Genomic DNA, 27,519 nt, shown 5'->3' with positions numbered 1-27,519 from the left:
GGAAATGGCTATAAGTCATACAACATGGTCCATTTCATATTATAGCATTTCATATTAGCATTTTTAATTCTTATACTTCGTTTTTGTTTATTCAACGTTCCTAAAACGAGAACTCGAGGTCTAACAAAAAAGTTAACGTAGAATATAAATGTTAAAATATTTCAATTCGAACAGATATTAAGAATCGCAAACGTATATATTGAGATGAATCAGTATTTATTAATTACAAAATCAAGTAAAAACAAATTATCATTCATTCGCTCAATCAAATTATTATACAGCTTTCTAAATTGCTAGAAAGATCTTCGTTATATTTAAGATAAGAATTTATATAAATGGTTACCTTAAAGTGTAATTCTTTTTTTAAATTCATATTTTTATATAGGCCCGTTAATGGCGACGTAATCAAATAAGGTTTAATACATATAAATATACTATTTCATGTTAATTTTACAAACATTCTAAAAATACATTTGTAATTAATTTTGTTTGATACATTATTTAACTATAGCTGACCGAACTTAAAATAACATATACGCCACTAAAATTAAACTGTGTACATGTCACCGTTAAATTGTAAAAACCGTCATTTCGTAGCCCCGGGAATTCACTTCGGGAGATTACAATCTGTCGAAAAATTGCAATGGAGAGTACTACATACAATTTAATTCAAAAATTTTCATCAGATTATAATCTATCGATGTGAAACCGTTACGTGGTGAAACAATCATTTGATATGGTGAATTAGGTTATGATCTGTTTATTTAAATACTACACCGAAATAGGCGGCCAAGCGGGTTCCGCTGACTCGCATCCTTCACCTGAGGGACGTTTTGGGAAAAAAAAAATCCCGTAGAGATGGCTTTTAGCCATAAGGCCGCCATTTGCATACTAGTTTTAGTTGCTTTTGTTGAATTTCATCTCTGTTCTATATTTTGAAAGTGTGCAATAAAGAATAAATAAATAAATAATAATGCGTCATAATTATATTTTAACAGAATGTTAACCGCCTTAAAAACCACTCAAAAGTGAAAAATAAATGAAAATACTAAAAGCGCTACTAAATTCGTTTAAAAATGCAATCAAATGTTTCGAATCACAATTTTTCGACAATTTGCAATCTCACAAGTTAGTTTATAATCCAGCGGTTTTTAGACTCTTACGGCGACATTATTACGGTTCTAATTTCTACCATTCACCCACGTAGTATTTATCACGGAAACTAAGAGGTTTTATAACAACATAAATAGAAAGCTATTTATAGAGGTTTAATTTTATTTTTCATTCTAGTTGAATTCATCATAGGATAATGATATTTTTCAAAAACGGAAAAAAATCTTATTATGAACTATGTATATTCGTATATGTATATTTAAAAAATACAGCCTAGTATTTTCTTGTGTTTGATTTTACACGAGCATTATACATTTAGAAATTAAAAACTTTTTAACGGATTTTAAACGCGATTTATTCATTATATTATTATCCCGTCGTTTCGAACACTTTACAGCGAGCGTCTCCGCGTGACCACGCTAAACGACGACCCCCGAAAAACCTATTTCCAAGAAATCTATTTTCATTCACCCTTTCATCCATACAACAGAATGTATGTACGATAAATAATAGTCGATGATTCTAGAAGGGATATTAGTTCGATATTAATGTTAAGTGGTGTGTGAAATGCAATAATTGCTAGCTCCAAGCCTGGAACGTCAGTCGTTGATTAATTGGAGGCAGCGTCGGTTTTGAGTTATATTTTACTAATGTTTTGGCGTTACAACTTTTTTTTTTTGTTACATTACCTCTTTGGCTTATTTGATCGGAACCCTTAAGGTCACAAGTCTGATTCGCACTTGATTCATGGAGAGTATGAGTGAATAATGATTAATTATTAAAAGTTCATGAGAGTTTTTATAACGGCATGGAAGGGGCTATTGTCATTAACAAATCTTGTTTTTAACGCGTTGAAAATCGGTTGGTATTAAAAGTTAGGCATTTATTTGGCCTGGACATAAATTGGACCTGGACACTGGACTAGACACTGGACCTGGACACAAACAGAACAGTGAAATCAATACAAAAGCAAGTCATTATATGGATAATGACTTTATTACAGTCACAATTGAATAAAATGAAAACGAAACGAAATTATTGTACGAATACATGAATTAAAATGTATTTAATTTTCACTCAACTGCAATCATTATTCTGATTAATAAACGCGATATTAAAATTGCATTAGGGGAATGAAACGTTCGTTTAAAATTTATTCTACTTTGTTATATCATATCGTATAGTTCAGTATGAGAATATTTATACAGGTTCTGAAAATCTATCTTATAATATTATATTCATGCGTCACCGCCGACTTCGGTCCAAAAAACGCTAATAACTATGTAAGTTACCTCTCATTTCATATTTCTGCTTTTAAAAGTAGCTTTAAAAATGTCTTCATATAAAATGAAATACTAATACAATGGAATACATATAGTTTTAAAAAGTTAAAAAAAAAAAGCTGAAAAGCTGTAAATATAGGGAATAACTAGTATAAAATCATTAATTACTAACTTGCTATACGCGGCTTCGCTCGCCTTGTCTACACAATTTTGGACTAATTTGATTTTAAAAGAGACAGTAAGAGATATTTTACGACTTTAGATCTTAACTATGTACTTGTTACCTTTATTTCATTTTCAAGGACCTATTTATTCAACCTGTAATTTCAATAATAATTTGCGATTTATTTATTAACATTTATGGATTACTAAATTCTTTCTAAAATACCTAGTTGACGATATATACGCAAGATCTATATTAATCTTAAAAAATTTCATGCTGCCTTCTTCAAAAATCTACGAACTACAAAATTATTAACTTACGGAAGCCAAAACTCACGCGAAAATCTAGTCAGAAATACGTTCGAATAACGTTCTAATAATTTCATAGTCGTTTATTTCCTATATTTACTACCATGAGTTTTATTACATTTTTCAATCATAACCATAATAATACTATTTCTATAGAGATATCTCAGTTCTATAGTTTTTGTCGGTTACTCTTAAGTAGACAGGCTATTCAATTCTATGTATGGTAAATGATTTATTTCTTAATATTTTGGGGATTGAAGCCCTTCTAAAGAAATTACTTGATAACAACAAAAACATGCTTTAGTTGGAATAGAATTAATTTTAATTATATTTCAATAAATCCCAGGGATCCTATGTAGTAGTATGGGAACACTTTGACCAATGCAGAGGTCCAAAAATGGTCAACGTAACCAACTTCGTAAACACGTTATTGATAAATGAAGAGAACCATTACATTGGCCGGATTAACATGACCTTCTTGGAGGACACGCGTATTGATGAAGTAAGAACAATATTTATAAATGAAGTATTTATTGAAAGATATTGAATTTTTCTTAAGAATTAAAAGCAGTGGTGGCTCAGTAGTGAGAACCTCGGACTTCAAAATCGATAAGTCGGGGTTCGAGACCGGGCGAGCGTGCAGGAAATAAATTGATTTTTCAATTTATCTGCAAATGTGGATTGTTATCCACCTCTGTTTAAAATGGTGAAGGAAAACATCGTGAGGAAACCGGCAAGTCCAAGAATCAAAAGTTCGACGACATGCGACATCTGCCAACCCGCACTTGGCCAGCGTGGTGGATTATGGCCTGAACCCTGATAGGAGGCCTGTGTCCCAGCAGTGGGAACATGTATGGGCTGATGATGATGATTGAATTTTTCTATCAATTAGTTTCAACGAGATCAAGAGGGCTAGAAGGTTGCCTCGTTATATATGTGACTTGCACATGTAAATTTGAAACTCCAAATCCTATTACCACTTCGCAACTTTTGATCTAGCCATAGAAATGAAGCCAGTTAAAATAATTAGCCGCAGAAAATCGACAGCCAAAGGAGCAAGTTAAAGTTATAAGCTTTGTCGATTTATCTTCACGAAACCCAGTCTCAGATTTAGATCAAACCTATTTTAGTTTGATCTGTTAAGAAGCTTTGCCGTTTTCCGGGATACATATAAACTTTCCGGCTTTCATTTGTATTCTGCTTTAAAATATTCGAATTTGTGAGATCAATTTCTATATAATACACTTTTATGTACAGTTATAAGTCAGATGGATATGGAGCAAGAAATAATGTTTGATCTATCCTTTATATTATCTGTAATGTTCCTCAATTCTTCAGAGACATTTTGAAGCCCTCTTTTATTCCGAGCGCTCATCTTATCATTAAACCATTTTCATCATATTCACAAAATTATTTCAGGATGGATAATGTTTCAATTATAATGATATCTTGTCAAAGCTGAGGATATAAAAAAATAGAGAGACTAGCTGCACCCCGCGGTTTCACCCGCGTAAGTCCGTATCCCGTAGGAATATCGGGACAAAAAGTTGCCTGTATGTTATTTCAGTTGTACAGCTATCTATGTACCAAATTTCATTGCAATCGGTTCAGTAGTTTTGCGTGAAAGAGCAACAAACACACACACATCCCTAAAACTTTCGCATTTATTATATTAGTAGGATGACATTGTCATATTGTGCCCCTTGCGTAATCCTATTAAAAGATTATTCAATGCTTCAAACAGATATAACTAGTGGAACAAACTTTGACTGTATATCATCATATATTTTAGTATTAGTTGAAGGATGTATGATACTTAGAGTTGGAGACATACGAAACGGAGAAGACTGAAACTGACTCATAGATATTAAAACCAAACTTAAGATTCAGTTATTCAGTGTGCAGTATTTCTATAGTTCTTTTCTCATAACAGTTGAGAAATATCTACCCATCTTCTTTATGTCTGATGTAGCAACCTTTGCTTCGGACAAGACGGCCGCTTTTATCTACCTTTAGCAACTCGAATTTACTCAATATATTTTATTAACTACAGTGAGATTTAACTATTTTTATGTCATTTTTTGTTTCTGTGCTTTTGTCTTTCTTTAGATGAAAATATACGTGTACACTATGAAGGAAGGGGTAAAAACATTGATGTGGAACTACAATATAAAGAAGCCATGTCAACATTACGTATTCGCAGCTTTACTGGAATCACACTTGGGTGTCAAGAATTGTGGTGCTAAAAAGGTTTGAACCTATCGTGTCCATTATGAACCTTTTTTCTTTATTAGTGTAAGTCAATCTTGCATAGAAATCCATGGCTCCCGAGGAAGAAGCAGTGGGTTTTATCGGATTCCTATCGACTAAACCTCACTGTGTTCCGTCGAACCGCATAAGTGAAGGGGCCATGGGTGTTTGTTGAAATTCGTCCACGACCTATATTCAATGTTCATTATGAACCTAACGTTTATATGTGAAAGGCGTATCGTATTTAACCTCAGTTAAAACGATAAAAAACATTTGTTATCATTCATTTAAACGAGTAACTGCAAACAATCTGGAAGGGTTGCAGGCCTACGATACAAGTTTCCTTAGTGTAGGTCTGCAGTTCATATTATCTGTTATTGTGTAATAAAAAAAAAAAAAGCATTAAATATAGCTCACTACTCAGTAACATCTTTAAGATAATAATAATGTACTTCATGTTTTCTGGCAAATAAAAGTTTTATTTATTTTTATTTATTTAACTCTTGTATACTGATATTGATATGAAAATATGTAGCAACATATTTTCATGTGAAAATTGTATTCAAAGAGCTAACAACACTGCAGTATTTTTTTATTATCATACGCTTTTACTATATATGTTTACTACTACATGTTTACTACATAGTGTTATTCGAAGAACATTAAAACATTAAAATTACAATAAAACTCATCTCAACTGTTCCTGTGTTTTCACAAAATTATGAAACCAACATATTTAGAGTCAAAACACTCCAGTTCACTTGTCGATGTTTTTAATACTCGCGTCAATTGACACACGCTACAGTTTCAAGCCATACATAGTTGGAATCGTTTCATATGATTCATGGTGTTTTGCTTTAATGAAAATCTTTTTCCAGGGCGTTTATTTATCTGATATGGATTTAACAGTACTAATGGCGAAATATATCGGAAATCAGTTTTTCTATGGCGAATATATCTTCAAAGTTGTAATACTTTCGAAGAAGGGGAACATCATGTGTGTTTATTTCGACCCAAAGTTCAAAAAAAAGGAAAAAATTAAATCATAATTTAATAAGAATCTGTCTAGACAGACCTTTGGTTTTATTTCTAGCCTAACGGTCCCGCTTTGCACGTGATACATTAAGAACTCACTGATCACGTACCTAACAGTAACTAGTGATGCAATATTTTTTTTAAATCGGTCCAGTAGTTCCTGAGATGAGCGCGCTCAAACGAACAAACTCTTCAGATTTATTTTATTGCTATGGCATATACATCCATTGATTACTTTTAACAATTATAAAGAACATTCTAGTCGATAAACCCTAAAGTTCACTAAGGACGTAATAATTAAAATTGTGCTACATATAAACTGATTGAATATATTTTTGATTAAAACCAGTTTAATAGATGCTGAAAATTATGTATTAACGATAAATTAACTTCTCCCCTAATCATTTAAATTTGTTATAATAATTAAATTTTCCTTTTGCTTCAATAATGAATATGTACATAGTCAATATTATGTGGTAGCCATTAATTATTAATTGAAGCTTATAATTTATATTTATAATGTCAAAATAACAACATATTATAATATAAATGTATAGCAACATATAAGACTATAACTATTATACTAGAACATTGTTGCTTGTCTGTCCTTTCTGTTTGTGCTAAATCACTGCAAGCTAAACCTATTTTAAGATGATATTTCGATACTTTATATAGATTCTAGCTGACCCGGCAAACGCTGTTCTGCCATACTTAACATTTAGGATTAGAAACTAAAAATAGATGTTGGCCGATTCTCAGTCGACTGAAAAGTAGTAAATAGATATGCACTGTGATATCGTTTATAATAGCATCAAGCTTTTTATGCCATGTCGATGAGTTAGAAATCAAAAGGGAGTTTTGCTTAATATTTGTTTAGTCGTTTACGAATGTATTGCGATTGTACACAACTGCCAAATCGATGTATTCAGCTGAAAGCCAGTCACAAAGACTATTAAGAAAGTGAGGGTAGTTGGGCCTAGCATTCAATAATCAACATTTGAACACCAGGGCACAATCTGTAGAAATCCGCCACTAAATGATTCGACATTCGATAGTTAAATCAATTCTGACAAGTTATGAAAAGCGTCATATATATTTGTTTTTTTTATGTCTCAGTCGGCAATGGAGCTCGTGGGACGCCTGCTGGTAAGCGCTACCACCGCCCATTAACATTTAGAGGGGCATAAGGTTCATTAGGGACCTTACGCCTCTACAAATGGATTGCCGAATTTTTGGGAAGGGATTAAGAATAGATTGGTGGAAGGAATAAAGAAAAGGACTGGGAAAGGTAAGGAAAAGGGTATGTGCCTCCGGCTCCCCCACTTACCGAACCAAACACAGCAGCTATTTCACGCCGGTCTTCTGTGAGGGTGTGGTACTTCCCCGATGCGAGCTGGCCCAATTCGTTCCAAATTATCTGAATTGACAATTATTCATTCAAAAGAATATATACACAATTGATATCCGAAAACCGTAAATAACATAAAGTCGACTTCTAAAAACTATCATGTACGATCCTAACGTCCTTATTTCAATTGGATAAACCCTAGACACTTCCACAAAAGCGCTCTGATTACTTCATGGATAGTGTCAGGTAACGTGAATTAATTCGCAGTGGACCAATGATTTAGAGCTACTGGTAACCGAGTAATTTTGTTATGGACCGCTGTTCGCTAGTTCAGCCTTGGCAACTAGCGATCCAGAATTAATTAGTACTTTTAGTTTGCGTTTAAAACTTCCAATGAGTTTACTTTCATGAATTTTTATTTTATAAGATTAACGGTTTAATTAAGCCGTCTTAGGGAAAGGAAATTAAGAATACCTTCCCATTTAGGCGCCTTTAGTAGCGCGATAGCAGCGCGTCTGTCGTACTGTCATAATTTCATAGTTTAAACAGAAGTCCGGCGATCGTCTTCTGCTGGCGCGGCCCACGCATGCGGTCGGTAGTGATGACCCAGTGTTGCAAGCTCACGAAAATATAATAGTAATACATAATGGGCGAGTTCGCTAGTCGCAAGAATTTATTTATTTAGGTGCATAATTCGATATTCATATTAATTATCTGTTCTATGGCTGCACCTCACCACAAGTCGAATAAGCCTAAAAATCAGGAGAATCTAATATATAAAATTCTCGTTCGAACGACGTGCACGACACATCTGAATTGCAGAAAAGCTGCCCTGTAAACGAGCGACTGTTTGTTAGTGTGTAAGCGGTCTTAATCTTATGACTGACATTTTTCTATCGATCCTTCGTATATGAATGATAAGTGAATATGAAACGTCACCGAATATCTCGCATGTTTTTCTTGAATTAAAGATATTGCTTTATTACAATAAACTGTACTGTTTTGTATAATAACGAAACTAATCTCGTAAAAGTAAGTCTAAACAGCCTTAGAAATTAATCCAATAGGGCTGGTATATTTAATTCACGAAATGGTACGCAAATTTAAATTTATCAGCAGTAAGAACACCTGCATTTTGTATGTATTCACCTAAAGAGAAGGGGTGTAAAATTTCTAAGGAGTAATTAGTTAAAATGTGGCGTGTAGCTAAACAGCAAAAGTTTTGTCAGCTACGTAACATAGGCCACGTGACTGCGTAAAACGTGGATATAAATATCTAGATAATTTATACGAAATATTGTCGAATGTACTCTTAGGTTGATTATCAGAATTAGCTGATTGTTTGAAAACTCTTCGAAAATTTTGTTTCGCACAATTTTTGTTTTCAGTTGTCGTTGATATTTAATTTGATAAATAATAAGGTATCAAATGACATGCTGTTTTATTTAATTGCGCTGAATAAAACACTTCTAGTATGTCATATATCTATGTTCTAAACGTTCTACTAAGAAAGCACTTTGCTTAAAACAAATTACCGCCAGTAAAAGTCATCCATTTTTATTGCCGTCTTTTCGGATGAGAAACGTGACAGGCTGCAAGAGTGAAGCTTATAATTAATTTTAAACTTGTTAAAGAATGTTTTATACTATCGATTATTGATCGGATAAAAAAAAACAGAAAATGAGCTTTATATAACTGCATAAAATATCTGCATGTAGATAGGTGGTTGGCTAAAGACTTTAAAAATATAGAACTCCAGCAAAGAATCAATGGTTTCTCCAAACTTTTCTAAAACAATTACAATTATTTTAAATTAAACACAAGAAAGCGATATGACTACTTCACTTCATATTTTACTTTCAAATCAAAATAATATGATATCATTATTACCTAATATGATGGGATATATTTGACTTAGAAGACCCCATAATAAAATTACCTCCGAATAGTCTCGTTATGATAGTGCATTGTGGAACGAAGTTGATTTAAAAAATAATGCAAACGTTATTTTAATGTGATTGATTCTACGCGAGTATTCTAAACAGAAACTTTAGTACGTTAGTATAATGACATATAATTAATAATTGTTTTGTTAAGTCTTTAATTCCTAAACACATGACCTGGCACAAATTCCGTGTGTAATGCTTCACTGGGGGACTCAGGACATGTCTTTTCACAGATCATACTTCAAGAGCTAACGCGACCCACTTTTTGCCAGCATTCTCATCTCCCACAGATAAAATATATTTCATTTATAATAATTACGTCATAAATCACAAAACCACTATTTTTATCTTAATGAGTTTCCTTACCAGTTCCTGAACGAGATTTCCATTCGCACTGCATAAAATATAGTGTAAGGGAAGAAAATCAAATTGTATATATAATAAAAATATTCAGTTCCGACTTGGCTTATCAAATAACTTTAACTCAATAAGTTTCAACAGTGTCCCGAAGGAACGGGTTTACGCGAGAATTTTTCTCTTATCCAAACTTTGTTTATATAATATATTCTATATTTTTATCAACAAGTAGGTTTACGAAATGCCGAGTATTGGTTAGGACGTTTTGTAAATAATAGAGTGCTATACTGAGTACTTTTATTAATAACTAAATAGGCTTTCGGCTCTTTACGGGAATATATCTCAAATGAATAATTTATATATAAGTGTCATTACTTTTCGCATTGATTACTGAATAATTAAATCCTCACTATTATATTATAAATATTAACGTTACCTTGTCTATCTATTTGTCTATCTAGGAAAAGTAATAGAAAAAATCTTATGTCGTGTCTCAAACTAAATAAATAAAAATACTTTATTGTAAAATGCTCATAAGAATAACAATTTTAAAAATTAGTTTATAGCTTATTGTTTATTAGCTCACAAAAAATATGCACGATACTCCACAAGTGATTCATTCATAATCATTGAAGCGTGTTGATATCCACGGCCCTCGGAGAAGCAATCATGTGTTCTGTCAAGCCGCTTTAGATAAGGGGCCAGGCCAGCAGGGAGCTGCTGGTTGGTATTGGCTACCCTCTCGGCAGCAGCCTAATGTCAGGTCAGACGCAAACTTGCAGCGAGGTGGAGTAGCAGCTTAACCAGGACGGTTAAGCTGAGCGGCGTGAGCGTTCCACATTCCACGCCGCCCCACCGGAACTTTTCTCCTCATTATCATATTCAAGACTAAAAGAAATTATCATTAAATACTTTATAATTATTTCTAAATACGTTAATAATTATTTGTGACCACCTCCTTGGTTTAGTGGTTAACGCGTGTCTGTATAACGGAATGGTCCTGGGTTCGATTCCCGGTGGGGACTAATTAAAAACTTGTCTCAGTCAAACAGGACACAGAAAGTTGATCACCTATTGCTAGATGCTCAATGCATTTGCCCCATATTCCACATGAAGACACGGGAACTCGCTTCCTTTAATTATTATTTTTAACAAAAATCAAAACCGCGTTCAAGTTGTTAGAACCAAATTTAACCATTGTCCCCAGCTGTTAAAGTTCTGTGTTCAGTAAAAGTTCTGTGATAATATAGACAAAAAAATACAGTCATATTTAAAAATATTCATAACCAAAACAGTTACATCTTCACAACGTCTCAGGTCTCCAATTAGAATTTCAACCTTGTAGCATTTCCGCAAGGGTTGATGGGAATATAAAAGCTGCTAAAAACCCCAATTAGGAAACCGATTAATTACATCGTGAAGGGCCACCCCTAAAAAGTTCCCTTCGTCAATCCTAATTAATGTCCTACTTAACAACCAATCAAAGAGATTCGTCAAATTTGTTCCGTACCTTTTGGTACCTATTAGTTAAAGTTTAACTTGCTTATTTAGTACCTATAAGTGTAAGTGTATTACCATTCCATTCAATAAACAATAAACAACGCTAATACATGCTTATTTCATTTAATTTAACTAATTTCCCTTTGTTCGAAACCTACCTATGCAATAATTACTGACCTGCTCAAAATGTTTGAGTATATGAAAAACATTAATTTAAATTGTGTTTAAATGTATAAAGTGAAGTCCCGTGCCCCCTAGTGGGGCAGATGATATACATCTGTTTCACTGATCAATTTTTTTTATGGACAAGTAGGTGATCAGCCTTCTGTGTCCTGCCAGACCGAGACGTTTTTTTTTTGTGCGTCGGTTCTACGCTCAAGCTTTAACCACTGTACCAAGGAGGCGGTTTAAATGTTAAGTATTTAACAACATTTTGAGGATGTTATTTAACCTTTGTAATGTGGATAAAAAAGGGATAGTTAGCGACTATCGTAGGTGTCACATTATGTTTGTTGACGACGGTCAATTTACCTGACTAATTTATGCCTCCGACGGTACTACGGGACGAAGATGGTACCATAATGAAATAAAAAATGGTTACGAATAGAAATTTGTAATAAATGACAATACGACACATCTCATACACAACTATTAACACCTTATTTTATATGGAAATCAATTTTAATATTATAACTTTTAGTGAAATTATATAAACAACTTTTTTTTTATGAAAAAAAATTACGGTAAAAAAAATAAAATTCGGGTGTAATGTCGATGATACTACAGCTGAAGTACTAAAATAACAGCGCCTGAAAATGTGAAATAGCAAATATCGTTGCGTACATAAAATGGTATTCACATTTTTAAAGCATATCTGGGAATTTTAGCTGTGGTTTATTAGTATAATATAGCCAATCGAAAACTATCATAACGTTTTGTTTCCTGAATAAATATAAATCTCGTATTATGATTTAGTACTCTTTCTCTATACTCAACCAATGAGCGTACTTTAATCTAAAGAACGTTTTTCTTTACACTAAAACGATGATCCACTAGCACTCCATATTGCGTCTACCCTATAGCCGCTTTGACGTTCCAAAAAGTATTAAAAGGGCTTTAACTACGTCAAAGTCTATATTCTAAAAGAATTACGCAAAAAACTTTTCCAATACACTCACTCGTAGAACAAAATGGAACTTCCGCGAAGGAACTCGCAAATTATCGAAAATTCACTACAATAACAGTGAAGTTTAAATGTCTCAGATCTTGTAACCGACTCTTTTGATTTCAACAAACTTTCTTCTGAATGTTTATGGACAATCCACGATTGAAATTTGACAGAGTCATTTAAATGGATCGGAAGTTTCCTGATTTAATTAAGAGTTTCTGTGTTTATAATTTATTGAATCACGAAAATTTAATCGTCCGCGATTCGTTTGTTTCAATTTAATTTGTTAAAAAAATTCAACAATTTTACTGTTTAAGCTGGCCTAAATTGCAATATAATTAATTGAACTCAGCACCTTGGCGCTGGAACTAAACGCGTTGACGTATAAATATAAAACGAATGCCATTTAATATAATTATGTACAGCAATTATTATGAATCACAATTATCTTACAAATTAGAAAACTGTAAAAATTTAAATGAAAAGTTATATTATTTATAGAATGAATGTAAAATTACAATCATTTAATATATAATATTGTACTTTATGTTGTAATACAAGAGAGTTTTGATATGGAAATATTGTTGCAGACATTTAAGGAATTATTTTATGTATTATATAATGCGATATTACAAAATCGCACTATTGCATAAGAGTTAATAAAAAAATTTGAAATTTTATAGTTTTTATGCATTTATAAAAATCTTAATCAATCGTTATATAAATACGACAATTTTCTATATACTATTTAGAATAACTTTTCAATATTCAAAATTCTTATTACTAAAAAACGCTATTATATAATTTATGAATAAATTTCACATCAAGGGCCCAATATACACTATTTTCCCAATCGAATTTTTATAAGTATTTATTACTCGAAATGAGATGTTTAAATCGAGTGGTGCTCAGAGCCCCTATAAAGTCAAGTGCTGCTTAGATAACTGAATATACCGAAGTTTTATTAGAATTCTGCGCAGGCCAATCACCCGCACTCGAGTTACGAAAAACTGGGGAAAACTCGAACGGATCATGTGGAAAATTACCGAAGGCACCTTTTGTACATACAGATCAAAGTTCCTTTATAGCGAAGGGTTGAACGCAATAATTTATGTGGTATGCTAAGAATTATTATTAAACCCTGGTACAATTTTATAGTGTTTGGGGCTAAATTGGTAACAAAACACGTGGCTTGATGCAATCACTTTTATTGTCCGTAGCAAACTGACAAACGTACTACCCACATGTATACACTACAAATATATAAAGTGTAATGTTATAAAGAAGAGGAACTAAAGAGTTTTACCAAATCCACTACACCGATGCTATAAGTACTTTTACCATTCGGTAACTTCTTCTTTACCCATGCTACGTTACAGCTTGCAACCCGACCAACGCCTATTACTATTATAAATATTGTTTTATCACTATTTTTTCTGATATATGAATTGTATGATAAATAATAAATGTATATTATCACTAATATATCCCAAAAATTCTAACTATTATGGACTTGTTTGCTCTGCCACCTTTTTATCATTATACTATAAATATTCCTTCGTTGTAGTTTTAACAGCATATTTAAAATAAGCTGTTCGTCAAGGCCTCTCCCGCGGCTACATATGCCTATATAAATCAGTGGAATTGCAGCTTTCTAACGGTGAAAGAATTTTTGAAATCGGTCCACTGGTTTTGCGTGAAAACATTACAAACATACATAAGTTCATCATCATCATCATCATCATCAGCCTATATATGTTCCCACTGCTGGGACACAGGCCTCCTATGAGGGTTCATACATAAGTTACCTCTTTATAATATTAGTGAAGATATCAAAGAATCATACAATTTCCTCATTGCATGAAAATTTTATGATTACATAGTGAACATCGTTTATTAGTTCTATATAACAAAATATCTTAATTTGGCAATCGTTTTCTCGACTTCGCTTGGCACAGTGTGGATACAGATACTAAATATTTGCGCCATTTTATTGTGATTTGAATAATTTCTTTTTATCGTTGTTAAGGTTTGGTTCAGCCGTACAGATACCTAATATATTAGAATACATGATTTATATATATATTGGCCTCCTAAAAAAACATATTAATACATGCATAAAAAATAATTTAATATAGGAGAAACATGCACTTTTACTTTTTATTATTAAACACTTTAGAATAGGTACAGGACAATAGTTAATTGGACGTCAAAGTTTTGCGCTTTATTTAAATAAATCGATAAATATGTACAAGAAGATTAAAGTAAAGACAGTGAAATAAAGTTTTAATTAATAAAGAGCGTTGCTATTTTTATACATTACAAAAAACCTGCTTTATAAAAAGTTTTTTTTTAAAGAAGTTACGGGGAAGTATAGATTTCAGGATTAAAGTGTACCTTAGTTTTTATACTTTTAAACTTGATCAGTTCAGCTTTTAAGAATATTCTTTCTTTCGGATGGATCTATTTATCCGGGTAATGTAAAGAAATAATATTATTCGTACATTATAGAAAATGATTATTATAAATTATTTATACAATCGGGTTACATTGTAACACCGCCTTTTTACCATTGTTCTGTGTTATTATAAAAGACTAGCAGTTTGTTCCGTCTTCGCCCGTGATACATTTATAGCCTATGTCACTCAGCGAAGTTGCAGCTTACTAATGGTGAAAGAATTTTTAAAATCGGTCCGGTAGTTTTTGAGATTATCCATTACAAACAAACAAACAAACGAAATATCAAATTCTTCTTCTTTATAATATTAGTCTAGATTATAATTATAAAGCTGTAAGAATTATGTTTATAATAACGTATAGAAAGAAGGTGAATCAAAAAGCTACCTTCACGTATATATTAATGTCGGTTTGAATATTGGAAAATGTTCAATATTTGTTATAATACAAATTTACTTACAATTGAAACAACATGGTTCAAAAAATACAATATATAAACGAAGCATGCAACCAAAATTTCATTACACGACCCAAAATTATTTGGCAAGCAACATGACTTCGAAGATGGAATTTACTCAAAACTTAGCGAGTAGTTACTTTAAAGAAAGTTTAGTTTGCAACTCGTTACACTAATGCTCAATATTTTTATGGTATTAAATGTTAAATAATTGCGTTTTGAAGAATTTACTTGATTTCATCATCATGAGACTACATTTGGAAGGCAGGCCAAATGCGGCTTAGTAGATTAGTATCTATACTCTAGTGAGCTGATTGTTTTTTTTTTTTTTCGAACATGCTGGGAGTTTATTTGATTTTCTTCGTGAATTACAACAGTGCTGATGAGGGTAATGCACATAATACAAAAAAAAATCAATTCAATTTTTGTATGCTCATCCTTTTTTTTCTTTTTTTGGGATAAACCTATATCTTTTAATCGCCCTTTCATTTGCAGAATCTTATATTTGACCGCGAATGTTGCAGAACCAAGTGGTAACTTACTATCTGGCGACCCATCAGCTCCATTATCTACAATAACATAAATAAATGCGAGTCCAATATCGATCCATTGACGTTTTAATAAAAGTTATACCAGTTCCCCACTAACCAGCCTAGTTTAAGTATTTCTCACTAATATACAGCATTAAAACAATTCACTTCAATTGCCTTCAAACAAATGGTAAAATGTACGAAAACTTTGTCATTGGAACGGCGCCTTCTCAGGCGTTCGCGAAGAATTGTTAAATGTAGTGAGAGAATTCGACGTCATAATCGAAGCGGTGGCCCGTGATCACTACACATAGACTATATTCGTTACTGGATGTAGGAACTTTCCTATAGGTATTTACCGGGGAAATACGAGTATTTTTAGCACATTTTAGGATATCCTTTGCTCTTTCTTGTGAACTGTGTCTTTAATATGGTTAATAAGATGCATTTACCAATAGTCGCTCGTTTTAAACGATGTTTATTCGTACAGTTAATCTTTCCGGAAAGCAAGAATGTAACATAACAGTAATGTATATTCTACATCTACATCTACGCTGATAAAAAAGAGGAATTCGCTTAGGGTAAGATTTAAAATGATTTTAACAATTGCTTCACCAGTATATAGAAACATTAATATAAAGTGACATCAACAATAAATACCGCCTAGGGGTTGGGAGAACGTTACTTAATCTAATGTTGAATATCTTAATATATATAAATCTCGTGTAACAATGTTTGTCCTCAATAGACTCCTAAACCACTTAACCGATTATAATAAAATTCGCACGCCAAGTGCAGTTCGATCCAACTTGAGAGATAGGATAGTTTAAATAATTTTAATTACGATAAATGACAACCCGGGCGGAGCCGGGGCGTGCAGCTAGTTTTATATATAATAGTATGCAATACACCGTCAAAATCACTCTGTACGTAAGCTATTATTCTGCATAAGTAGTGTTTTCGCTCCAGCATTTTACGAACAAATAGAATCTATAAAGGTTCTCGTAGTTATTATAATAAACTGCGGGTGGTAAATTGTTTCAGAGCGCGTTCTATATAAAGCATTGTTTGTTCTCATAAATAAAAATACTAAGCATATCTAGACGCACGAATTTTATAATCCTTAAGCGAACATATATTATATATTGTATCAAAGAAACGGGCCATTTTATAAAATCCCTTTCTATAGAAATTTCTACACGTTATTATCATTATTATTAAATCTTACCTTCCAGAATTATCGCATCGCTGATCCCAAAATTTACATTTTCAGTGAACGAGCATTTATTGCTATTTGATGTCACTTTGAAACTTACATACTATTCGAGGAAGTCAAAGTTTATGCACGTAAAATATTCACTCCATGTATCTTATACTAGCTTTACTCCCGATTTTACTTAGAAGTTCTGTACGAATTTAATCGTCAGTGTGATTTATTAAAAATTTATTGTTTCGTACACTCTTTTCATTTTGGTTTCAAGACTTCATATTTTTCAGAAAAATATAAATTCGAAATGTACGCTCGAGAGGTTCTTGGTATATTTTATTAAATAAAAAACACATACAAAGCGTAAAACAGTGTTAACTTGTAAATTGTAATAAAAGTTTACATTAAAATAATTTTTTTATAATGCTTTATTGTACAAAAATAAAAAGTAAACCTTATACAAAGAATTATACAAAAATATTTCGTATAAGAGGCGGCCTTATTGCTAAACATCAATCTCGGCCAGGCAACCTGGTAGGAAACGAATCTTTTTGATTATTATCCTGCGATATCATCATAACCTCATATTATATTATAAGATCAAATACGGCAATATACTCTTTAGATAGAAATAAGTCCAGATAACATATTTTATTATTTCCATTTCTTACAACGATCCCTAACATTCTTCATATTATATATTTCTATGAAATCAAAACGTTGTTTAAGTTCCCATACTATTTCAGACAAGTTTAAACTGTAATTAAGACCTTAGCAAACATTATGACGACTTCTTTGAAAATACTATTTACTCTCACAGATCAGACATTTATTTAATTTAGTTATTAATGATATTAATTAATATGCGAAATCACAGAATATTTTTATAACACTCTAAAATGTTACATCGAGAAGTAACAATACAAATAAAAAAAAACAATACCTATGGGTACCGGACCCAAAAATATTATGCGTAGATGCGACGCGATGCGGAAACGGGAGGGTATGTCTTAGCAAGGACTGCTTGGAATGGGGCCCTTTGATCTGAATAAATGGTTTAAGTTATACCGTTGGGTAATCTCAACTTTTATGATATGTGTATAAGATTAAAGTTCGCGGCTAAAGGTACTCAGTGAACTGAAATTTTGTAGTTAACCGTTTCAACGAGGGCTGTTATATTAAAAAATGGAAGGTACATTTTATGAGTGAAGATTGGATAAGTTCAAACGTTATGCGTTTAAAAAACGGTCTGTTTTTACGCCGTTTGAAATTAAATATAACATTTATAGAATTAAGCTAAGAGGTTAATTGGATTAGATTGAACGCAAATATTGAAATAATGGAATAAGTACATTTTATTATATTTACAGTAGGTATCTCATTAAAATACACTTTTGGGGTACAATTCAAAAAGCTTATCAAGTTTTCAACTGATACCAAGTTATTTTATTGTACAGTTATTTTAAAATTAATATATTGTCTATACAAATAGATTTACCCAAACTTATAGAATGTTATTTATTATTTAACTGATTAAAACAATATTTTAACTATTGTTACCTCTGTGCTTCCCCGGTACATAATTTTTATACTACTATTTATTTCTATAAATATTCCCTAAGTAGTTATTCCGAGAAACTGTTCTCCACGCATATTTCTTGGAAAGTAAAATAGTAATTAGTAATAATATATTCTTATTACACATAAACGTTTTATGCAAAAGTTTTTATTTTTAATAATTATCCATTCAGAAGATAATAACATTTGGCACACCAATAAGATTACAAATTATGCCACTAGATGTCGCTCTTTTTAAAATAAGACTTCTAGATAACGCTATTACAATAGTTTTCTCCTTATATATAATGTCAACAAGCGTCCTTATTTGACACTCTGGTTTCCCTTCAAAACGTATAAATCTTTCGCCTTTTACTAAAGATTTCCGTGGAGGGGAACACTCAAATGAGTCTAACTCTATTTTTGAAGACCTTACTTCTGTAAGGTTAAAATATTAGACAGATTAAATGTTAATGTAGCATATTGATCAGTCAGAATGAGGATTAAAGTGCTTGGTTGTGTAGTCTGTAGACTGTACGTCTGTAACTTAAGACTTAAACATAATCCGTGCCTTCACAGTAACATAAATAAAAATAAAGGTAATAAAATATAATATTTTATGGATGGGCTAATATTAAATGAGAACAAAAAAGCTTAAAGCACATGAATTGGGACAAGTGCATAATTCAATGTAACCTACATTTCTACAAAATCCTGTTTATATTATTTCTTTAAATAAACACTGATATGCATGTTCTAAATAAAGTTTATACACGGGAGGGATATAACGGGTTTTAACCGCTTCAACCGAAGCTAATTATACTAGAGGAAAAAAGCTGTTTCAATAATTTAAATTGCAAATTGTATTTATTCACGCCGTTGTATGAAGTACGAGAAGGATAATATTTCGTTATTGATTCGCCTAACCCAGATTCTTTATAAGAAATTCTTTATAGAGATATATAACTTTCAGCGTATAATAATTCAATTATACATCCATATTATATTATTAAAATGTGAGAAAAGATTTGGATTTGCGATGAAATATTATGTCTATCTGTGTACAATTTCGATTATCACAATAAGTAATAAGTAACAAAAAGTCTGACTAGAAATGAAGCAACTGAATAATAACTGAATACTTCATTTTTAGTCAGATTATAGTAGTCCGCCCAGGCTTCGCCTGTGATAAATGTCAGGAATCACGAACAAATAGAACGGTGATAGGATGTTTGAAATTGGTCCACTGGTTCCTTTTTTACGTCATAGCAGGCAACTGAGATGGTGTTTCTGAATACTCGTGTGTATTAGGGTAATTAGAAATTGCAAATATTTATGGCCGATGATGGTCGCTTACCATCAGGCGAACCAGCAACTCAGTTGCTCACATAAAAAAAATTGGCAGCTTTTTAAGAAGGAAGGAATATAGAATGCTTTATCGACGGGAAAGTTGTACATTACATATATATTTTAAATATATTTATACCAAGAATGATTGTTAACAGATTCATTTACTAAAATCAATCACAATAGATCAGCTCCAACCCAAAGACTCGTGCGTTATGTTGGAAATGCACTTTATAATTAGCTAATTTTCGAGCGGCCTGACAGGTGTATGTGATGGCCTGGTATCCCTGACAAGTTCGTATGCAAATTACCCAACTTATGATGTTAGCCGCGCACGTGACCGCATACCTGGTAGGTGGGTATAACGAGCTATATGGGAATTGAACTAATGTTAGCGCTGTACGTTCCTTGTAATTGTAAATGAGTGGACTCTTGAGAAATTTTAGCTTTCTTCGTACTGAAACACTTTTAATTACAGCAATGGTATGTGATGAATTATCCATTTCCACGAAATGCTTTTATTGCCCTGTTGATATTTCAGCCTAGTTTTTACAGATTACGTCTTGTGAATTATAAATAAATTATCTTAGAAATTTGTCTCTGGTATGTAATAACAAAAACAGATTACTTACACGATTTATTAAAGTTTGAACAAATTTGGTTTTCTCAGAAATGCTTGAGACATTATTTTAATGGAAATATCAACTCGCGAAGTCACAAACAAATAGTATCACGATAGGTACTTCTTTTAGCAACACAATGATCTCAATTATGCAGCAACCATTATTTATTATCAAGAATTATTAGAACTTTACAATTAGAATGCTATCAGAATATTGATATAAGTTTTATATGTGGTAGTCGTCTTCGGCACGAATTGGGCCAGCTCGCACCGGGGAAGTACCACACAAGACCGGCGCGAAATAGCATACTGCTGTGTTTCGTTCGGCGAGTGGGGGAGCCGGAGGCCCATATCCTTTTCCTTGTCCTTCCCAGTCCTTTTCCTTATTCTTCTCGTCAATCCTATCTTAATCGCATCCAGCTTGAAGTTGACAATCCATTTATAAAGGCATAAGGCCTGGATTTGACCTTATGCCTCTCCAAATGTTCATGGACACAAGTAGCGCTTACCATCAGGCGACCCACCAGCTCCATTGCCGACTATGACATAGAGAAATAATTATTAGAACTTTACAATTAGAATGCTATCAGAATCCTAATTAATATTATAAATGCGAAAGTTTGCAAGGATGTCAGGGTGTTTGTTTCTCTTTCACGGAAAAACTACAAAACCGATTACAATGAAATTTGGTACGTAGATAGCTGGACAACTGGAATAACATATAGGCAACACTATAGCTTTATCCCGATATTCCTACGGGATACGGACTTACGCGGATAAAACCGCGGGGCGCAGCTAGTATTGATATATGTTAAATCAAATATCATTCAAGTAATCATTGCTGATTAACATACCTATTACCCTAGAATATCAATTGCTACTTCTCTTTTCGATAATTAGCACATTATACATCGCATACTAATCTTATTACTAATCTAGATGAGAAGCACATCCACACAAATAAGTCACATTCAACGCAAATCGACACCGTAACTTCCAACTATTAATTTCAAGCACGGTTTGTCGTAATTACATGGCATCTTACGTGACATCCTGGTTATGTATGCCGCGATCTGAATGGCACGTAGTCAAAGGGCAGCCATTGAATTATTTCACGATGTCAAATTAAACTCAGGTGTGAGTCGAATGTGTTGAGTTCTAAGTTATGCAAGGGTAACGCTGGATTCAACTGAGTTTAACTGATGAATTGACATTGTATATGCAAAAATACAATATACCTGATATAACTATAATACAAACAACTAAAATATATGTCCTTAGTTTCCATATATATCCTAATAACTGCAATATTAATTTCATTGATTCCCTTTTTTTACTTATTTGGAACAACGCTAATTTTCTCTTACTCGTTATTATAATTTAAAACCTCCTAAGTTTAATTGAAGCAACGAAGAAATTGTCAAGAAAACGTTCCGACATTTATACTATCCAACGTACTTAGTCTTGGAATTTAAAAATGACATTACCGTAGAATGAAGCCGCACATTCAAGCGTTATAAATATTCAAATCTTAATGAGTCTTGCATTGGAAAGATAGCGTGCATTATACTGGCAACTACTCTAACCGCGGAATTCACTATCAGGATGTCAACAGACTAAATAAGTACCTTATGGAATTGGCTCGGGAGGAAGACATTTAAGTCGCTGTTTTCGTCCAACTAAAAGTTGAACGCTTCTCACACCACGCTATTCATTTATTTTGCCATAAGCGGGCAATTGAGCTGGTGGTTCGCCTGATGATAAGCGATCACCACCGCCCATGAACATTCGCGGAGCACTACCTCTGCGAATGCGCTGCCCGCTTTTAAGAGGAAAGGGATAAGGAAAGGATTCACAACTACAAAGAATGAATGAACTGCGAAAGGATAAGGATAAGGAAATGGGCTTCCGGTTCCCCCACTCACTATACGAAACACAATAGCATGGTATTATTCTATACTATTCTATCTATTCAGGCCGATTTTATGTGAGGATTTGGTATGAATACTATGATGTTCAAGTAATACTTTCCCGGTACGAGCTCTCCCAACTTGTGCCGAAGCGTGCCCGACATGTGACATAATTCATATTATGTGATAAATTTAAATTATTACTCATAATACAAAAAATGCAATGAAAATATTTCATTTGACACTACGGTGTAAATGCGTCCCTTGATTTTCCTCTTCAGTACCAGGTTAACCCGCTATTTCTAAAAGTATAATGGCAGTGTCGGATTTAACTAAAGTTTTAATTAGTTGCAATAGTGAAATTGGAAGAGTGCGGCAGGATTCAGGGAAGTACATTTGAATAACCCGGGTTATACATAGCATTTTCATTAAAAGCGTCATTTACTTGAATACTTATGATGAAGGAAAGTAATTATTATAGTAGACTTTGAGTACGTATCGTTTGAAGATATGACAGCACAGAATTGCTCGCTATGTTGTTAAAATAATGTCATAAAAATCACCTTTAATCAGAAATTGGCAGTAAGATTCGTATATCTAAATCTATGGTAAGATTGGTACATGTAACACTATATACTATAACTTTGACTCTATAGGATGAAGGTTCCATTTACGCCACTGAAAAAAATAATATGTGAACTATAGTGTTTTTGTAGTCTAGAATTACTATTGTACAATTTGGATTAGGAATGAGTTTGCATCATACCTGTGGCCTGATTATTTTAATCGAATTAATAATAGTAGAAAAATGCACATGAAAGCAATATCTTATATATGTATAGATCCAGATTGATTCTGCTCATGGACACAAAATTTTTCCAGAACTATTATAGTATTATTCAATCTGTGATTTCAAATAACAGTTGAAAAAAAGTTATAGCCATTTTTGGCAAAATAGACAATTTGCCGCAAGATAATCTTCACTTATATACCTATAGCGTATTTATGAAATCGAAGCATTTCACATTTCATATTCCGATAGCCATTAAAAAGAGGGTAATCCCATAAACGTTCGAAAAGGCATTATAAACACGTGTGCGATATAATTACTCCATTTGGATTCATTTGCTGGAATCGCTGTTGGACTGTCCGCGAGTTTGTTCGATATTTTAAAATCGCAATAAATTGAAGCAATCAAACGTTGGGAATACACTCGATTTGAAATATTTTCTAGGGCAATTGTATGTTATTTTTCTTTAATGCAGTTAATTTAATATGAGTTTGTTGGGATGTTGAAGGAAATTAATGTAGTTCAGGAAAATATTTTCATGTAATATAATAATTTACATAACATTATCACGTAATAAAAAACAAACATTTTAGGTTAGTAATCTTTTTATAATAGTGGAAAATTATAGGGAAATTTTGTAAAGTTGTAAATCTTAGCAAAGCATCTTGCTTTCCCCACTTGAAAAAACAGCAGCAATTGGGATTGTCAGGGTTGAAACTATGGGCAATTTAGCCATAACAGCCTCAAAAATCTCATAGTTTTGTGAATGTACATAAGCGGTGCTGATTGCCTCATCAAGTGAACCACATGCTCGGTTGTCCGCGATTTTATATTAAAAAAAGCTGAAGAATCAATTCTAATGCTTCGTTAATATATAATCCATCGAATACTAAGGCATTTCGATAATTCCGCTGACCGAACCCTTTCTTGACATTTGAGGATTATTCATCCACAGACAAACTAAGCCATTTTCTAGAAAGTGTCAATTTTAAGCTGGAATAAAAACTGATTCAATTTTCAAATAATCAGAGGTACGCTGATAGACAGTAATTGCTGCTCTAGTAAAACCGACGACAGCTTTTAATGATGTCGAACAAGTTGCGTTATAAAGCTCTTTTTTATATCAAGAGTAGCCGCAACTACTATAGGATGTCAATTTAGTGTATAATTCTCATACTTGGAATAGTGTTAAATTAGCATGGTTTATTACTCGAGTCCAACAACACACAATTAAACCGTTGCTATGATGTGAACGTCAATAGCCCTATTTCTATTACAATGTAATGTTTGACATTGAGCCTTACTAATGTGAAGTGTATTAAAGGAAATTTCCATAGGAATGAGACGTTAAGCCCCGATGATCCCCAGAGCATCCTATGTGACTCTCTAGCCTTCTAACTCATTCCAGTTGTGAAATGATACTAAGATAAACAAACACGATTTGGTTTTTTTTTCGCACGTTTTATATTTTTAAATAATTTACATTCTCTTTACACCACAATATTAGCAAGGATTTAATGTTACTACAAACGCTTACTTCAATGATCAATAATTCCCCATTAAAATACCACTTAATCACACGTTCGAAATAAACTTCCATACTGCTCTACAGAAGCCCACTCGAAACTTTTTCCCAATCAGCTATAACAGATATCCCATAATTTAATTAACCTCTTAACTAATAAAGGGAAAACGAATGTTATCTCGAAGCGGAAAGCCCATCTAAGCCCGGAAATTAATTAACGTGATTAAAGTTTCGGTCATGTGTGTCGGAGCCGTGACCTAGCCCTTACTTCCGTACGACTTAACCCCAACAATAAAATATGGATCAAGCGATAAATTACGGGCGGGCTTAGTATAGGTACTAATGCTGTGGGAACTATTATTTAAATTACTTTCACGTTAAAAGGGTTGGTGAAATTTCGGTCCCGGATTGAATAGATTGCTCTTTCAGACGACCCGTCCAGCAAAACAATCCATTCCTAAAGGCCGAAAAACTGAACGGAATCCAATGTTTTAACAATGAACTGAGTCATGCAACACTAATGTCGACGCGCTTATGAGATTAAAGTAGATTAAAGTCGCAAATTGTTTGTTCATTACACTTTTTATTAAGAGTCGGGTAAAAAGGAATAAAGGATAGTATGATGGAAATGTTCGGTCATTTTATGATCCGTAAAGCTTTAGGTAACGCTTCAGAGAACAAGTGTTCCGTGTGTATATTTTGACGTTTGAGTCTTTGTTCGATTCCCTTTATCGCTGGTGATCGAACAAAGCAATGTTATGAAAGTGAGAGTCATATACCAATAATGTATTCTGCTTCTAATCGTGCAAAATTAATTTAATGTTTCAATTCTCAATCATTATTTTATTCAGGATTAGTTATTACTTTTCTATAGTTATGCCCATCATCAATTGTTATTTTACCGATTCATATATTTTCTCCTCCATTATTCACCAATATACATATTGGTCCATACACCAATCGAGGGCTTCCCAAATAATATTGCCTTAATTGGACTTCACAGCATTTCGAGAGCAAATACCGTCGAAGTTCAGGGTGTAGCCTATATGTTGCCGTAATAACCGAATTAAAACGTCTTCAGAGAAGTAATTGAAACTAGCTCTATGGAATCTTAGTTAATTAAAATGACAAAACTGTTCACATATGCCCAGTATGGTTTTAAGACAATAGTGAATTACAATGTTTTAGATATGCATCTGTATTGACGATGAAAAGCGAAAAATTGATTTAAAAAAATTTAAGTAGTCCTAAATTTTTCAAAACGTGACCAAATTGACCAAATTCATACGGATCGTGGTTGACATTCAACTAAAAATGAATCATCAAAATCGGTTACATCAGAACTTTGGACTGGATGAACACAAAAAAGACCAATCGAATTAAGTACATTCTCCTTGTTTTAAAGTCAATTTAATAAATTAAACTCTCGTTCAATTTTATATAATATGTGTTTTTAAATAAACCCACTCATTTCGAAGACACTACGTATTTTTTAAATTAAAACTAAACTTGGATGGGATCAATTCATTCACATCCATTTCTTTAGTGACAAGATGGCGATTGATAATTAGAACCTAGGATTTTTCAATACTACCTACGCAAACCGTTGTGCCGAACAGTTGCTTTGATGAATACAGCGTTCAAAATGAACCACATGCAACATTCTGGTAATTTCGAAAAATACACACCCAAACCACGCCAGACTAATTGCATCTCAGCTTGATTAAGGTAATCCTTGTATGTATTCCAGCTGCACTGCGAACAAAAGAATGCGCGCCAAATCTCTTTGCCCCAATTCCTTATCATTGCGACTATAAAAGAACTTTCTAGAGATGATTACATTAAACGGTATCAACAGCCATTTATTTGTTAAAACGGAGCTCAATTTCCTTATTGGATATGGTAATGGGATATCTATTTCTCGCACTTGGAAGGTCGCAAATAGAAACTTTCGACTGCATGAGTTGATATAATCAAATTGACGTTTTATGTTTTTATTTAAATAACATTAGTTGCTAGCTGGAACCAGTGATCCCTCGTCTGGTACCTATTAGATTCCTCTGTATAACTGTATAACCTCGTTTCCTGCATATAACTGAATTTAATTACAAACTCTTATAAAATTAGTAGTTGAAATGTATCTTCGCCAAAAGTTTGTAAATAGGACATACATATAAAATAATTTGCAATAATAGAAATAAATGTATCATAATTTTTAATATCTTATAATTTTGTTATCTCGGCTCTAATTAAATATTTCTTGTATATAGTTCTAAATGTAAAGCATTCGAGAAATTTTATTTAATAGAAAAAAAATGTCGTATAAAAATCATTTGAATGTTATAAAACAAAAAAATTAAGGATAGAATTTGTATTTACGCTTTCACGTCAAAACTGCCTATTTGGACGAAATTTGAACATAGTATAGTTTTTATTTCGTAAATCCCACGCAAATGTCTTTTCTTTTCATTTCCCTGACGAAATTTAGTCAATGCTTTTGAAAAGCTAACTCGAAACAAAGTAAATAGGTTAATATCCAATAACAAAATACACGCTCAACTACACAGCGCATTTAATCCAAAACATTCCGAAAGTTCGACGACGAAGGCCATAAAACGGACACATAAAACAACAAAGTGGTGTATA

At 32.7% G+C, this 27,519-nt stretch overlaps 1 non-coding gene across 1 annotated transcript; it reads left to right on the top strand.

Annotated features, from left to right (window-relative positions):
* The first annotated feature begins 19,010 nt into the window (after window positions 1–19,010).
* Window positions 19,011–19,127, top strand: LOC119833147. Its single transcript, XR_005287939.1, has one exon. It is a non-coding gene; the product is annotated as a U5 spliceosomal RNA (small nuclear RNA).
* Window positions 19,128–27,519: the final 8,392 nt, after the last annotated feature.

Source organism: Zerene cesonia, chromosome 16, assembly GCF_012273895.1.
Source record: "Zerene cesonia ecotype Mississippi chromosome 16, Zerene_cesonia_1.1, whole genome shotgun sequence".
Lineage (NCBI taxonomy): Eukaryota > Metazoa > Arthropoda > Insecta > Lepidoptera > Pieridae > Zerene > Zerene cesonia.
Note: the sequence above shows the minus strand (reverse complement) of the source record. Positions and strands in the feature narration are given on the sequence as shown.